At 43.1% G+C, this 15295-nt stretch overlaps 1 protein-coding gene across 2 annotated transcripts in view; it reads right to left on the bottom strand.

Moving 5' to 3' along the window:
- The window catches only part of peak1 (pseudopodium-enriched atypical kinase 1), a 69705-nt gene that overhangs the window by 40142 nt on the left and 14268 nt on the right, over positions 1-15295 (bottom strand). For both annotated transcript variants that reach the window (XM_084671301.1, XM_084671299.1), the window contains exon 2: positions 13057-13166. The gene's annotated coding sequence lies outside the window, so the exon portion shown is untranslated. The remainder of the gene's footprint in view (positions 1-13056; positions 13167-15295) is intronic.

Genomic DNA, 15295 nt, shown 5'->3' with positions numbered 1-15295 from the left:
GAAAGTTAATGAACTTGGACAGTGTTACCTAGTGTCTTCAGTCTTACATTTGTGCCTGATGTTGCTTATAACTGACAGTGGACTGTAGACTGAGTTGTGAGCACAGCAGAGATCCCCTTAAAACAATGCGTATTTGTAGTGTACAAAACACAACCAGATCAGATAACTTCCATCAGACTCTCTCTTTGGACGCTTTGAGAATCCTGTTGTTCAGTGTTGGAGTTGGTACGTGCGACTTTTCAACAGCTCTCTGTGCTACAACTGTCACCCTCCTCTGCAGAGCAACTGGTCCATTCCACTCCTGACTGTCAGGGCGTTCCCACTCAGGTAAGAGTGTGTGTGTGTGTGTGTGTCATGTATCAGTAGACACTTTATCTTACCTCATGTACATGCCTGTGGTCCAGGTTCCCAATCTAGCTACAAGGCAGCTGACACTAAACCCATCCTTCTCTGCTCACCAAGCCAACAGGACATTTATTACATTTTGACAGATGCACATGATGAAATGGGAGGTTTTGTAGTTGTGTGTTTTATTCAGAGAAGACCATTTCATTAACTGGCAGCCTGACGTTGTTTTCAAGGAAAAAGAAAAGAGGAATGTGGCAAACTTCCTCCTGAGGCTCCAGTCCAGAGGCAGATCTGAGGCTCCAGTCCAGAGGCAGATCTGAGGTCAGCCCACTGATAATCAAATGTCAACGATTTCAGAGATTGTGACTATAATCAAAATACTGTCAAGGCCTTTAAACTACTAGTAACATTACATAGTGTTATTCCAGAACAGGATACACATTTATTAGATAAAGCATTCATGATAATTAATGTTAAGTATTTCATTCCAAGCTACATTCCAGACTCACCACACACACAAACAACATCAGTGGTGAAGTGAGTCAGGATAACAGTTTCAGAGGAATGTATGGTAGAGTCAATTCACAATGAAACGTATTACAAAGCTTTCTCATTGAAAACATTTGCATTAAATTGTGTAGATCAATTGATATTGTTGTAAAATAAACTAGTTTTTTTCCCCACACATAACACAAAAAAGTTTGTTTAAAAAAAATATTTTTTCAGCCTAAAAAATCCCATATTCCAAGAGGGCAAAGCCTTCTTTTCTCCTTCACAATGTCTTGTGAAACTACATCACTACAGCCACTGTGTTGAACCTTTTTCATTAACACTGTCATTTAAAGCATGACTTTACCTGTGTTTTGCCATAAACATGTTCTAGCTGAAATACTTGTTTCACAGGGAACCGCTAACACTGACTGCAAGCTCCGTTTCTCTCCGTTGTGGCTATTAAATGATGGCAGTATCATATGTCAGCCTTTTGCATAATTTAAAAGGTGAATTTGCTTCAACCATGATGTGCACTTTCAGAGCAAGGGGACGACAACTCTTGATTAATATCTAAATATGTACACCAGTTCACATTAAATAATAACATCTACAGACATCTCAAATGTAGGTCTTTTACTTAGTCAATTGTCCTCTTATAGAGTAAAAATTACCAGTGATAGAAGTTATAGAATAAAGCAGTTACGTCATTAAAAAGGCAGTGGTGGATATCCATGTTAAAGCATTTCGAGAATTTAAGCATGTTAAAATGTTTTTAGTATCACTTAGAATCCTACGTTGATTCTTAAATAATCAATCGAGGGCTTTATGGACATTGCTGCAACAGTAACATCAATAATGTTACAGGTCTTACACTTTCTCCCAGATCTTTACTCAGTTCTGACATAACCGGGAACAAGTGTGAAACAGTGAGAAACAGAGAAACAGTCCAGAGTGAAAACTGCAGAGTGGACCTACAATTTACATTGAGTCATTTAGCAGACGCTCTTATCCAGAGCAACTTACAGGAAGTACAGGGACATCCCCCCAAGGCAAGTAGGGTGAAGTGCCTTGCCCAAGGACACAAAGTCACTTTTGCACATCCGGGAATCGAACTGGCAACCTTCTGATTAGTAGCCCGATTCCTTACCGCTCAGCCATCTGACTCCCCATAATATTATCATTTAGTGGCCAAGTGCTTATCAAAAGGCCCGAGATCATGCTCCAGACCCTCACAACTTTACCTTCAAGCCTCTTGGTTGAATTCATCTGAACTGCACTTTGAGTTCACAAACACAATACATTCTAACAAATGTAATATAAAACATACCAGACTCCACAATCATTGTGGGTTTGGTATGGCCTATGACTCAGTTTTATGGCCTTAGTTTGGTGACAGGATTGTTCCATCAGAGAATAGTGAGTGGTCTAAAGTAGCACACAATGAAATGGTTCAGCTACTCCTGAGAGCTATGGAGAGAAGAGGGAGAGATGAGGGACTTTAGAGTACAGACGCTGCAAACAGAGAGACGTGCTAGACATTCACCATGCTCAGTCTTTCGCCTGCCTGTCCTTGGCTGATTGCGGAAGACTCGGGGGAGCTGTCTCGGAAATAATTCACTCTGAGAACCAGCAAGAGCCTGAGGGGGGTAGGAAGCGGAGATATTGGACCTCTTCCTTCATCTTCTTCTACAATTTACCTGCCATCTTCCTAAGCTTTTCACCAAGACAGTTAAGGTGCAGTAAATAAAAAGAGATCTGGGCTGAATAGAAAGTTAAAAATAACAAATGATATTTAGTGCAAAACAATTGTGTAATTTGTGTGACAAAGTTAAGTACTGGTTTTAAAATACCATGACGACCAAAATATCATTAGCTATCCATAATTCCAGCTCCATATCAATCTGTAATTATGGGAATACTACAAATAATATTTAGCAACACATCAGGAAAAAAACTGGACAAATATATTGAAGAATGAGTAATTGTCACAGTACTCTGCAGTTACAAAGCACACCTCAAAGAATGTTCAGAGCAGACAACTTGATTCACCGGAACAGAAGATCCAACATTCGTTTGGCAAACCTCTGAGGTTCTCCAGAATATTTTCCTTCCTGCTGGCCTTCTCCATCACATGGCCCTGTAGTTAGAAGCTTCATCTTTCAGATGAAGATTATCCATTAGAGAGGATGCTCCACTTTCTCCCTCGTCCATAATGTATGCAAAGAAGCTTTTTTCCCCTCACTAAATGGCTGCCATTGACGAGCGTCTGGTTGGCACCAAGTGAACAGATTCTAGACAAAGTGGATTATCCACGTCCATAATTTCCTCAGTGAGATCGTTGCTGTGTCGCCACTCTGAGTAATGGTCGGGCCTGTGCTGTATCTACTGAGAATCTGGAGAGGGATGAGACATGGATCCCCTTCCTGGGTGACTGGACTAGTCCATCGTATACATTAGCAGAGTTAGGCCATTTCCGGAGTGCAGCACTGGCTTCCTAACATACTCCAAGTCATTAAGCCTTGAGCCTCAAACTACTTTCTTTCCTGAAATGTATTGACAGCTTGGAACTCTGGGTAGAGGAATGAAACGAGCAGCTCAGCTGAGCCGAGGAGCTTCTCTCAGACAGGGAAGGCGTTCAGCAGGGCTGGCCTTCCCATAGCATTCAGCAGGGCTAGCCTTCCCATAGCGTTCAGCAGGGCTAGCCTTCCCATAGCATTCAGCAGGGCTAGCCTTCCCATAGCGTTCAGCAGGGCTAGCCTTCCCATAGCATTCAGCAGGGCTAGCCTTCCCATAGCATTCCTTCAGAGGACCTATCAGTTTGATAACCCTATAAGCCCAGAAAATAGCTTTGAAGATAATTCCCTCTCCTTGGGGCGTGTTAGAGCAGTGCGGCCATCCCGTCCTGATCCGACTCGGGTGTTCTCAGAGAGATTGGTTCAGGGGTATGCGTAGGAGGGCAATTAATCTAAAATATTTTGGAGCAAGCACAACAGCTAGGAACAAAAAACCTGCTCCATTTACAGGGGATGGGCTTTTATCCAGGGAGGCACCTTGGATGTCCAGTCTACCCAGTACGTGGGTGAGAGGGTGCCGTACCAAATTACCCTGCCCCATCCGCCTAACATGTTCAGCAGTTACGCTGTAGTGGAAAATGGATGCTGAAAACCAATTACTGACATCAATTACTATGATGTCTGTTGGCAGAGGACTAGTACCATCAGAGAACCTTACAGTCATTTTTTTTTTTGCTGGCTTGTATAAGTGCTCTAATGCCTTGTCAACATTACAGACATGACAGGTCCAGAGGATTACAATGATGGATATGGTGCTTGTACACCTAATTGCATAACCTTACCTCTCTCCCAGTTAAACAGCAGATGTAACACACACAGGGGCGATGTGTTTGCGTGCCTTCCCTCTGTCTACTCTGGGCAGGTGCACTGGGAGAGTTCACATGCTACCAGTTTCTAACGATCAGGTGAACGAGTAATCAAAAATCATTCGGCCCTTGTCACATTCATGAATGAAATTGAAGTCTACATCCTTCCACAGTCTGGCATTCATCAGTCACCCAGTTTCATACCCAGCATGATTAAGACATGGTCCTACTCCACTTACACACTGCCAGTGATAAGCACACTCTAGAACTGATTCGAGGGCCCTCTAGCATGAAAACTGGGAGAGGAGTGTTTCCTGCTCCCCTGGCTGGGACACAGAGACACTGAGGACTGGAGGAGGCATGGTGTCGACACGTGAGGGCTGCAGTTATGCACTGGCTCACTCCTCTAACTGCACAGTGGAATATTCTTCAGTCTATAGTCTGCCAGGCACTGTGGTTCTTCCTGCCGTTCCATCCATCCCTTTCTACTTGGTAATCCTCCTCTATTGTTCTCTCATTATTCTAGTATTTCTCTATCTCTCTCTCTCTAAATTACACCTCACTTTTCCGCTTCACTCTTGATCCAGCTATATTCCTATGGATCCCCTCCTCTCTCTCCCTCCCTCTTCATGCTCTCCACCCTTCTCCCTCTCCTCGTACTCCCCATCTTACACTCTCCCTGTTTACAACTCCCTTCGACTCCATTTGAAAATGACAATAAAAAGCTACAACAAGTTGGTGAACAGTCTTGTTTTATTGGTGTAAAATCACACCACAGAGGTGAGTACACATGCTGATGAGGCAGGGCTTACAGCCTCTATAGGGTCCCTAAAGTCCCATACTGATTCTATGGTTATAGTACATTATTAGGTGCTGCCTGGGAAACAACAATTGCAATTTTCTGTGAACTACTGTGAATTAATCCCCCTAAAGGCCCTGTCACGCCAGAACGTTCTGGTCAACGTTCTAGGGCAAGTGACTAACGTGTGACTAACGCATGACTAGCGTGGGACTGACGCATTAGGAGCGTGTAACAGCGACCAAGTCACCACCCCTGAAAACTATTAGCATTTTTGTACATGTTCAAAACCTTTTTTGGGACCAGTGTTCTTTGCCGATTACCGACGCTAGCGTCACCAGCGTCCACACAACGCTCTTCTGGTGCTATACCAGCGACCACAGACGATTACCAATATTTCCTCTAACGTCATTACAAATGCTGAAGTCTCCTGAAGGTGAACTTCACAGGTGTGAATTTCAGGAGACCGCAGTTTTGTGATGACCTTATGACATCCACATCCTAAAGAGGTCATCAAGTGATAGAACAAGCTGGGAAACTCAATGTCACATCTTATCAGATCTGACTGAGTTGAAAGCCAAGATCCTATTTTCTAAATCATAAGTGCTACCACAGACAAACAGCTGTTGCTAGGAAACAGCAGATCAGGAGGGGCTTGGTGGAGATTCTAATGTCTTTCATTTCCAACTGCTCTGCAGTGTTTTGTCTATGCTACAATTTGAATCACATCAAAATACAACTAGGATAATTTCATGAAAGCATTATTTTGATTACATTGCCAGTCCAGAACAAAAACCCACTGTATAGAAGCAAATCAGTGACATAATGTTTTTGAAGGCATTGAATACTTAATATTGAAATGTAAACCACTGAATTTGTTGGTTTTGAATTCACCTCTTTAAATTGAAATATGAATTAATTTAAATGTTAAAAAAATAAACTAGGGATGCAGCGAATCCAGGATTCGGTTTAGGATTCGCCCGAATATTGGGCTTTTTGACGGGGTTGGGTTTTGGCCGAACCTTAACATTTATTTTCACCGAATCCGAACCCTAAGCTTGCACTATGCGCGCTATGCTGGTCAACATAATGACGCCGCCGTTGATTACGGGAAGGTGTTTACGTAGGTGGACTGTTCAATGCAGTAGGCTGAGAGAAAGTGGAAATGGAACTTGTGAGCAGAAAAAGTGTTGTTTGGCAGAACTTACCGTCAAAAGAAGGTGATTGAAGTGGAGCTACATGTTCATTTTGCAATGCCAATTTGTCTCGTGGTGGCAAGGACCCTAAACAATACACAACTCTGCTGTTAAAACATTTGCATACCAAACATCCAAAAGACATTCAAGAAAGAAATTCAATAAATCTGAAAGGCTGATATTTTGGACATTGATTGGATCTTGAGAGGGTGAACATAGGCATATGGTAATTGTCAAAATAGTTTTTTCCACTTGTCTTCCTGGCATAATGTTGTATATTCTTTTCCTTTTTTTTTACAGTAAAAAAAACAACGTCCCAAAATTTTTCAGCTCCAATTTGTAACGGGCCAAATGTTTTTGCCTTAAATTTTTTTGCCTCAAATTTTTGGGATCTGGATTTCACCATTTGAATTTGAGCAGCCTGGATTTTGTTCTATTTGAATTTCTGAAGCTTGAAAAAAAAAATATATATATATATATATATATATGTATCATTTTTGGGATCTGAATTTTACTGTTCGAATTTGACCAACCTGAATTTCGGAACCTTTAATTTTTTTACATTCAAATAAATGCATATTTCAATTTTCATTTCAAAACCAACTAATTCTGTGTTTAAATGTCAATATTAAGTATTCAATGCCTTTTAACATTCAAAACATCATGTCACTGATTTGCTTCCATACCACTGATGCAGACAATACAAGCAAACTTAAAATCGAGAAGAGGTTTCTCTTGTTTCCAGCAGGTTGGCACACGTGTCCACGGGGAAGATGACTCCCATATCAAGAAAGGAGTATGAGCGATTAAGTCATGACAGATGTCACCATTTTGTAATGAAGGACACAGTATTAGGATCAGGCTGTGGACACAGCTGAAACAGAACTGACGTAGTGTTGATCGGGACATGGAGGGGGACCGCATGCCTGAGTAGGGATGGGATAAGCCATGGAGTGAAGTTACTTGGTCTCTCTGTGATCTCAGCCACATGCAAGTGTCTCTCTCTTTCTCCCTCTGTCTCTCCCAACCCACTCTGACCGGATACACCGGTGAGGGATTTCACCAGGGAAGAGCTGGTGTTTTCACAGTTTAAAGGCTTAATAAGATTGTGACAGAGGGATTAGGACCCTGGAGCCTGTGGCGCACAGGGGAGTTTTCCCTTTCTCTTTCTCACACACACACACACATTTCACCTCCAAGGAAATGGTAATTTCTGCTCAAATGTTTTAATTTGATATGAGACATCACTACACCCAGAACTTCACTGCTCTATTCAACACACACAGTGATAGAAAATGGCCAAACATCAACACACATATCTTTGTTACCATCCAAAGCTACCGGCCTTCAAAGTAAACAATTCCACAATCTACTCATTTGGAGTGCTCCAGTTCATCAATATTCGCAGCACTAGACAGACAAAACGTGTCTGTAATGGATCCTAAAAAGCTTTTTAAATTGACAGAATGATGAATGGCATTGTGGGCCAGAATTCTATCTCCTGGTGCTCTGGCCTTGAATATCATCTCTGATAAAGAAGGACATCCATCATACATTACTGCATGGGAGCACAGGGAGGGACCTGAGCATGCTCAGACACAGAGTACGCTCAGACCCATCGCTCAATACATTTGCACTAGTCGCATGAACGTGTATCTCGTTGCTTTTGAGGGGTGTTCTGCAAACAGACAGTGGCTTACAGAACATTTCTTTTCAGCATGGTTGTGAGATGTGCCACACTATTGTGGCGAACCAGCCAGGAGTCAGGCAGCAGGAAGAGCAGCAGCTTCCATTCATCTAAGAGAACTCTTGGATCGTGCTGAGATTTGAGAAGATGCAACCAGTTCCGAATGACTGAGGTCTGAGTGGAACTCAAGCCCATGCCATGGTGCATCTTAAATAACTATTACAGGGCCATGCACTCCTTCTGTGTTCCTGACACTGCCTGTGAACACCGTCATTTAAAGAGCCTAGCAGAAAAGTGGTGAATTTCTAGAACGTACTGCACAGTAATCAATTACACAGGCCAGGAAACTGTTCAGTCAAGTATCACCCATTTCAGCGATGATACTAGGCTCAAAAGCTCTGTGCCACACAATGACAGCCAGAGGGCTTACTCAACAGAGAATGTTGAACCCCCTCCCCTTTAGAAGTCCCCAATTCCCAGTCCAATATCAACTCCCAAGCATGAAATCCCATTCCTCATCCAGACTTCAAAGAGTAAACGCGCAAAGGGGGTAGCAGTTTGAAACAGCTGAAACTCTAGCCTGTTTAAAGAACCAGGCATGACAAGGTTGACTAAACAGTGGAACAATAGCCTGGCACACAAAATGGGGGGTTGATGTAGATCAAGTTGAAGGTTTGTGGCCAGAGCTGAAACAAGCTCATCAAAAACAATGATTAAGTTTCAAGTTTGTTTGTAATAAGTACAGGTGGTCTTGCTTCCCCCTGGCAGTCCTGTAAATAAATAGATCTTAATCCTATGTGAGCTAAACATTCTTTTAAACCATATAATAATTCCACTATTCAAAAAAACCAAATTGTTTTATTATAATTTAATCTGTAAATGGCAAGGACATAAATATATGATTAGATGAAAACCATCAAGAGCTATTTACAGGCAGCAAGACTATGCCTGTTGACCAAGTTCCTGACATATTCAAATCTATAGCTCCTATAAAGAATGTTTCAAGTACTATTTCTCCATTTGCACTAGATTAAAGATTAGATTTGGACCAATCCCAGAATTCGATATCTTTGGCCAGATGTTTTCAACCTTGCTGACCTTATCGTCTACTGAACAAAACACAGAGCTGGTCTCAGGGTCACATAAAAGCTCTGTCAACCAGTCTGAAATATAAACCAATAAAAATACATGTTGAGCATGTTATACTTATTTTAACAAATTGGTTTAGCGAAAACAAACATGCTACATGGTGTGCACAAAACGTTCCTTCCCTCCAAAAAGTTATAAAAGTTGCTTTAACGAAATGACATGGTACAAACATAACACTTTTACAATCCCAGCATTGTCCTTTTCTCCTACAGGACCTTTAAATGTGTGAGTGTCTCTCAGAAGAGCCAACCTCATTCACTATGACACAATAATGATTAAAGCTAAAGATTTCTCAACTAACTTCATTTCAAAGATGTAGAATCATATTATTTTTATATAAGTATATATTTATAAGTATTTTTCTGAATATCATGATGTAAGTAATGTGTAGGCTGAACATGTGCGTGTGTGTGTGTGTGTTGGATAGCAAGCGCAGTCTTTCACAGACTCTAGGGCTAAGGGAACCAAGGCAGGCCATGAAGACTGATGATCTCTTCTCAAGCTAAACACATTCCTCTCATAGCTCTGTCTGAACAGGCCTGGGATAACGATAGAAAGCAAGCGAGTGAAGGAGAGGAGGGCCAGCTAGCTAGAACTGGTCGATAATCTCCTGTCTTGATTCACAATTTGTAAATCAAGTTTTTGGACAATATTGCGAGACAACAGTCAAATTAAAGGTTTGAGGGATAGAAAAAAAACTACTTCAAAAACGGCTTGTGTTTAATATGACAATCACCACCAACACTGTCCAGTTTAAAACACTTGACTGTCAATAGCAGTAACATACTTCCAGTCAATATGTTCAGACAGGCTGTTTGTAGAGCGTTATTTGTTTTTGTAACGTACATGTGTCCCGAGCCTTAGTGTGCCTACTGGACCAGTGCAGGAGCAGCACACAGTCTCACCATGGGAACTCCCTGATTTCTCACTTCATGTTGGGAGAAAGTAGGGCGCAAACATACAGAAGTGATATTTTAGATCCTGCATTATGTCTTTATTATGCCCCATTATGTATTTGATGGGAAACTCAACAGCTGCTTGTTTCCACAAACATGCCCCCTTTTGGGAGGACGGGGGGCATTAGCAACCCTCTTTCATTGATTTCCCTTGACCTTGGTCATGTGACATGATGAGGGAGGACATCCAAGGTCTGTCTTCTTCACTTCCTGCACCAGATTCTGTGGGAGTCGGCTTGTTTGGCTTTATAGATTTTTCCCTCCACCCAATCTTATCAGGTCGAGTCCCAAGGGATAATGAATCCTGTTGCTTGTGAGGCCAGATATTGAGTCCTCACTAAGTAGGAACTTCGTGGGAAACATGTTGGTGGTGTGTGTGTTGGGGGACACTTGATTAATCCATTAACCATGGCAACCTCAGAAGGGGAAGTACACTCACAATGCTCCAGTATAGTGAAGAGCTCCCCTGCGTCAACAGATGGGTCATCTTTTCTGTTATGCTGTAAGTGCTGCACAACCAGTCAATACACCTCTGCTTAAAGACTGTTCAGCACTTTAGGGTGATGTGGTACCTCTGAAAACCTCAACATGTTGACCGTTGAACAGAGCTTCAGTCCCTGGCTGCTGTCATGACCAAAACTCACTATGACAGCAGGGAACTAAGGTAATGATGTTGGCTTTGGGCAGTGCACAGCTAAGGCACTGTGGCTAAATGCCAAGGCTTTGTCAGTAATGTTATACTCTTGTGGGCATTTTTGATCCTTGGATCTGGACTGTTCCATATTACATGCCCACCTACACTCCATATTACAACATCTGACATGGCTTTGAGCATAGTACTGGCCATACCTAATTATGCTTTACAACAAGCACTTCTTATAGCAAAAATGCATTGGGTAAGATTAGACTGCTTGGCTGTAGCTTGCAGACTATATTACATAACACTAGCCTGGGGCCTGGGAACAGATGTCAGCCTTGTCGTAGAGGAATACTCTGGTCTTATCCAGTGAAGGTATCACACAGACAACCTGTCTTGGTGGGAAGCCAACAGGAGAGGAAAATTAAAAGAACTCAGTAGAACGTACAGACGTGTCTTCACTGTGCTCCGTTGAGAATGATCCAAACAAATGATCTGCTCTCTGCTTGTTTTTCCACCCCAGAGCTTCAGCCAGTAGCGACCTCTGAGCCTTTTAGGTATTCTGCACAGAGCACACTGCCATTGGACAGATGATGGCTCATTAGCAAAAAGTTTGTCCCCCAAGAGGAAAGGAACAAAGACCACATTCTCATGTCCCGAGGCTCATTCTAACTAACCACCCTGACGATCAACAAATCACCATTTAGTGGTAATCATGTCAATGTTGCTAACAACACTACCCTCTACCTCAAAATTCCCTCAACCTTAATTTTACTCAGAGTACAGCCAGACGCCAGGGTGAACAGAAATATTAGGGGGACTTGCAAGGGCCAAAGACCTGACATGTGCAATTAAACTTTTTCAGATTCATAGAGTCCCATGCCAAGATGAAACAGAAGGGTTTGTCTTGGTACTAATGCAATCATGCAGATCTAATGAAGTGGACAGGCATGCAACAACTAAATGAGAAGGATAATTAGGTGAGTGAAGGGTTAGGGCACTGGGGCTTTGTTGGGTTAGGGTGACATTTTGAAACTCTTCAGTCATAATCCAATCCAGGTGTGGAGGTCTGAAAAGAGCTGTCTTGCCTTGTCTTTAAATCTGTAACATTTTAATCGTGTGCTGGAGCAGGCATGTCACTGTGCCAATATCTGCATTTCAGAACTGCAGGGTTCCTTTACAAAAAGCATCAAAATAGCAAGAAACTTGCACAACTATGCAAACCACAAAAACAACCAGATAGATCAAGTGAGACAGGCTGAGATGGAGGAGGAGGAAGAGTACAACTAGCAAGATATGAAGCAAGAATTTGTTTAGAAACATCAGTGCCAGTCAGGTTGAGGGTTAGAGGCTGAGTTAGGGAAAGAGAATTGACAACACAAGGAAATTGTCAGTCACAACAGCACATAAGCTAACAACAGGTAGCAAAACAACAGAGGGACTGAAATAGCTTGTCTTTTGTAGGTGATGTAATGGGATACTTTTGGAAAATCGTGCTAGTCTGGACAGTATCGCACTCATCAACTCTGCTGAAGAAAATCAATTTAAACTGACACAACACTCAGAGTATGAAGAACTACAATGCACAACTGCAGTGTGTGGTTGAAATGTGGTTAGCCAGCTCAGAAATACCCACACTGGGGGGGGGGGGGGGGTCACATATATTTTATATAACTCATATGTTAATGATATGTAAATAAAAATATATATATAATTAATCAGTGATAAAGGCCTCTTTGCTCCTAAACAGAAAGTCAACAGGGTTTTGGGACTAGACAAGTCTGGGCATGTTCTGGCCCTTCCTGACATGGGAGTCACTGGCTGAACTGGCTTCATTTCCTCCCTGGGAAATTCTCCTTTAGAAACTCTTCATTCGTTTTGTTAGCATGAATACTAGTTTGTTGGTTTTGGGCACAGTTTCCCCCATGATGCACTCTCTTATTCCTTCCGTCCTCTTGTCTCCTGGAGTTTAAGAGACAAGATCCAGAGACCCCCCATAAGGAGGACTGTGTCCTGAGCTGGAACTCCCAGCAAGGGGTCTCTCCAATACTCACACACACACACACACACACCCTTCTCATAACAAGTTGAGGTCAGTTAGCAGGGCAGCAAGAGCAGTCTGCAATCTGTCTTTCTATCTCTGCTCTGTTATTGCCCATATTTGAAAAGGACAGGCATTCACAATGAACACATTTTCTTATGTTCTTTATTATCATGTTGCATGTTGCTAATAGCTGCATAGGCACACTCCTAGAGAAGGGGGACCATTGCACTCTTCTCTCACTTCAATGCCAAAAAACATTCATCTTTAAAACCTGACAAACTGTCTGCAGACACGCTGACAAAACAGCTTGTCCACACAAAGACATGTTGTGACCGACTGAAGGGAGTGAAGAAAACCCACAGGGCTCACCTAGTTTTGTTCTGAGCTGGTACCTTCCTTCACACTGCAACACTGGATGCAGCTGATTCAAATGGTTGTAGGGGCCAGGGTATCTCTGGGTTCACAAGTCCACTGACTTCCTGTAGGGAGAGGATCAGAGGGGGGAGGGAGGCTGTGAGAGCATGCTTGCTTAAGCCTGCTAAGAAAAAGACCATGAGGGAGAGAAATAAAATATGTGTAGGAGTCGTCAATATAGAAATCAGTGACTGAGTGTTGCTCCATGAGAGGAGCTGAGAGGGTCTGGCCCTGTGAGAGGGTCTGGCCCTGTGAGAGGGTCTGGCCCTGTGAGAGGGTCTGGCCCTGTGAGAGGGTCTGGCCCTGTGAGAGGGTCTGGCCCTGTGAGAGGGTCTGGCCCTGTGAGAGGGTCTGGCCCTGTGAGAGGGTCTGGCCCTGTGAGAGGGTCTGGCCCTGTGAGAGGGTCTGGCCCTGTGAGAGGGTCTGGCCCTGTGAGAGGGTCTGGCCCTGTGGCTGAGCTTGGAGAGCAGAAGGGAGATATACAAGACTCAGACGTGGGTCAATTGGAGATCATTTACATAAAACTGTTGAAATGAAGGAAGCCAAATTTGATTTCTCTCACAGTCAGCACCTTTTAGGACTGATGCACTGGGTTCATTACAGTGGGTGACATATCACGAAGACCCAGACTTTTAAATGAATTTGTACTATTTGTAAATAGTAGAAAATGAAGCAACACTAGAGAAGCTTAGAAATTCCAGGGCTTACATCAACCAGATAAAGGCCAATTTATACCTCTGCGTTTTCACAGACACGCACACGGGGAACGCCCTCTCCGTCAAGGAACTCCCTCTCCGAGCCCCTCGCAGAGCTCTACGTGCACCTCCTGATTTTCTGACTATCCGTCTGTCCGTCATTTTACGGCTAGCCCTTGGCTGTGATTGGTCCGTATTAAGAACCGCTTGCGTCAGGGGCTGGGGCGGGGTTGCCGTGACCAACAAGAGAACAGAATCCTTTGACCGCCATTGTTGTAAGTTTTTACAATTCATATTTCAGCTAAACAGTACATGTAAATCAGCATCTGAATTAAAATGTGACGAGAAATGGGCAGTGTAGTTGCTGAAAATGTCCGTATTTTATTGATGAAACGGCTAACTTGTAAATTTGCTCCCGACTTTTCGATAACCTAGCTAGCATCGCAGTGCAGCACCATCTATGGGAGTCAGATGGCTGAGCGGTGAGGGAGGTTACTTACCTACTGTAAGTCGCTCTGGATAAGAGCATCTGCTAAATGTAAATCTACTGTTCTGGTGGTGAATTGCTTTCACCACGCAGAACCGTCAGATTAGTATAAATTCAACCAATCTGTCCAACTCCGTGCGTGCGTCTGTCGAAGTATAAATCGGCCTTAAAAGCTTTATTCTTCGTTTATCGATAAAGAAGTTGTCCCACTGCAATTTTGTCAACAAAAAAAATGTCAACATAGTAAAGACACTAGAAATGCAGCCAAGAAATCAAATACGCAATTCTGATCCTTTACCTTCCACTGTACTTTCTATCTGTCTCTCGTTGGATAAAATCACCTGCTAAATTAATAAAATGTAATGTGGAAAGTCCCTTCTGACTACAACCTCAATGAGTCCCATGTCCATTAGAGCTCGCTGTATGAGTCACTAGAACAAGGGGAGGACCACTTATTCAACTTCCATCTGTATTCACCCTAGTGGCAGTTAGCGCCCTATCAAGCACAGCTATATAAGGACCTGTATGTACTCTGATACAGAGATTGAACCAGAGTACAGGCCAGCTTCAGGCCAAGCTGAAGATCCAACTGTTGACACTAAAAGCCTTTTTTTATTTTCCCTTATGAAGAGGTCCCTCCTGCTCAACATGACAGGGCTCTTAAAGCAGAGTCCAACACTAACATTTATTGGCTTGAGGTCTGAGGAGCAGGAAGTGTGTGTGAGGGTGTAGGCATTAAAAACAGAGGTATAGTGTGTTTATCTATGTGTTTGTATGCGTCTAGTTAGTTCTGACCCCCCCCCCCCCCTCACCCCCAAACGCTCCTAGGGCCCCATGGGTCCCATGGGGTCATGATTGGGGCGGAAAGACTTCACCCCTGCAACCCTCTGGTCAGGATTTCCCGCTCACCAGGTGGTGCCTGTTGGGTGTGTGTGTCGGTGTGTGTGGATGAGTAAGTGAGTGTGGGGAGTGTGTGTCGGTCTGGGTGTTGCTGTACCGCTCTCCTGAGATT

Source organism: Hypomesus nipponensis, chromosome 14, assembly GCF_054491055.1.
Source record: "Hypomesus nipponensis isolate SF chromosome 14, ASM5449105v1, whole genome shotgun sequence".
NCBI classification, from domain to species: Eukaryota; Metazoa; Chordata; class Actinopteri; order Osmeriformes; family Osmeridae; genus Hypomesus; species Hypomesus nipponensis.
Note: the sequence above shows the minus strand (reverse complement) of the source record. Positions and strands in the feature narration are given on the sequence as shown.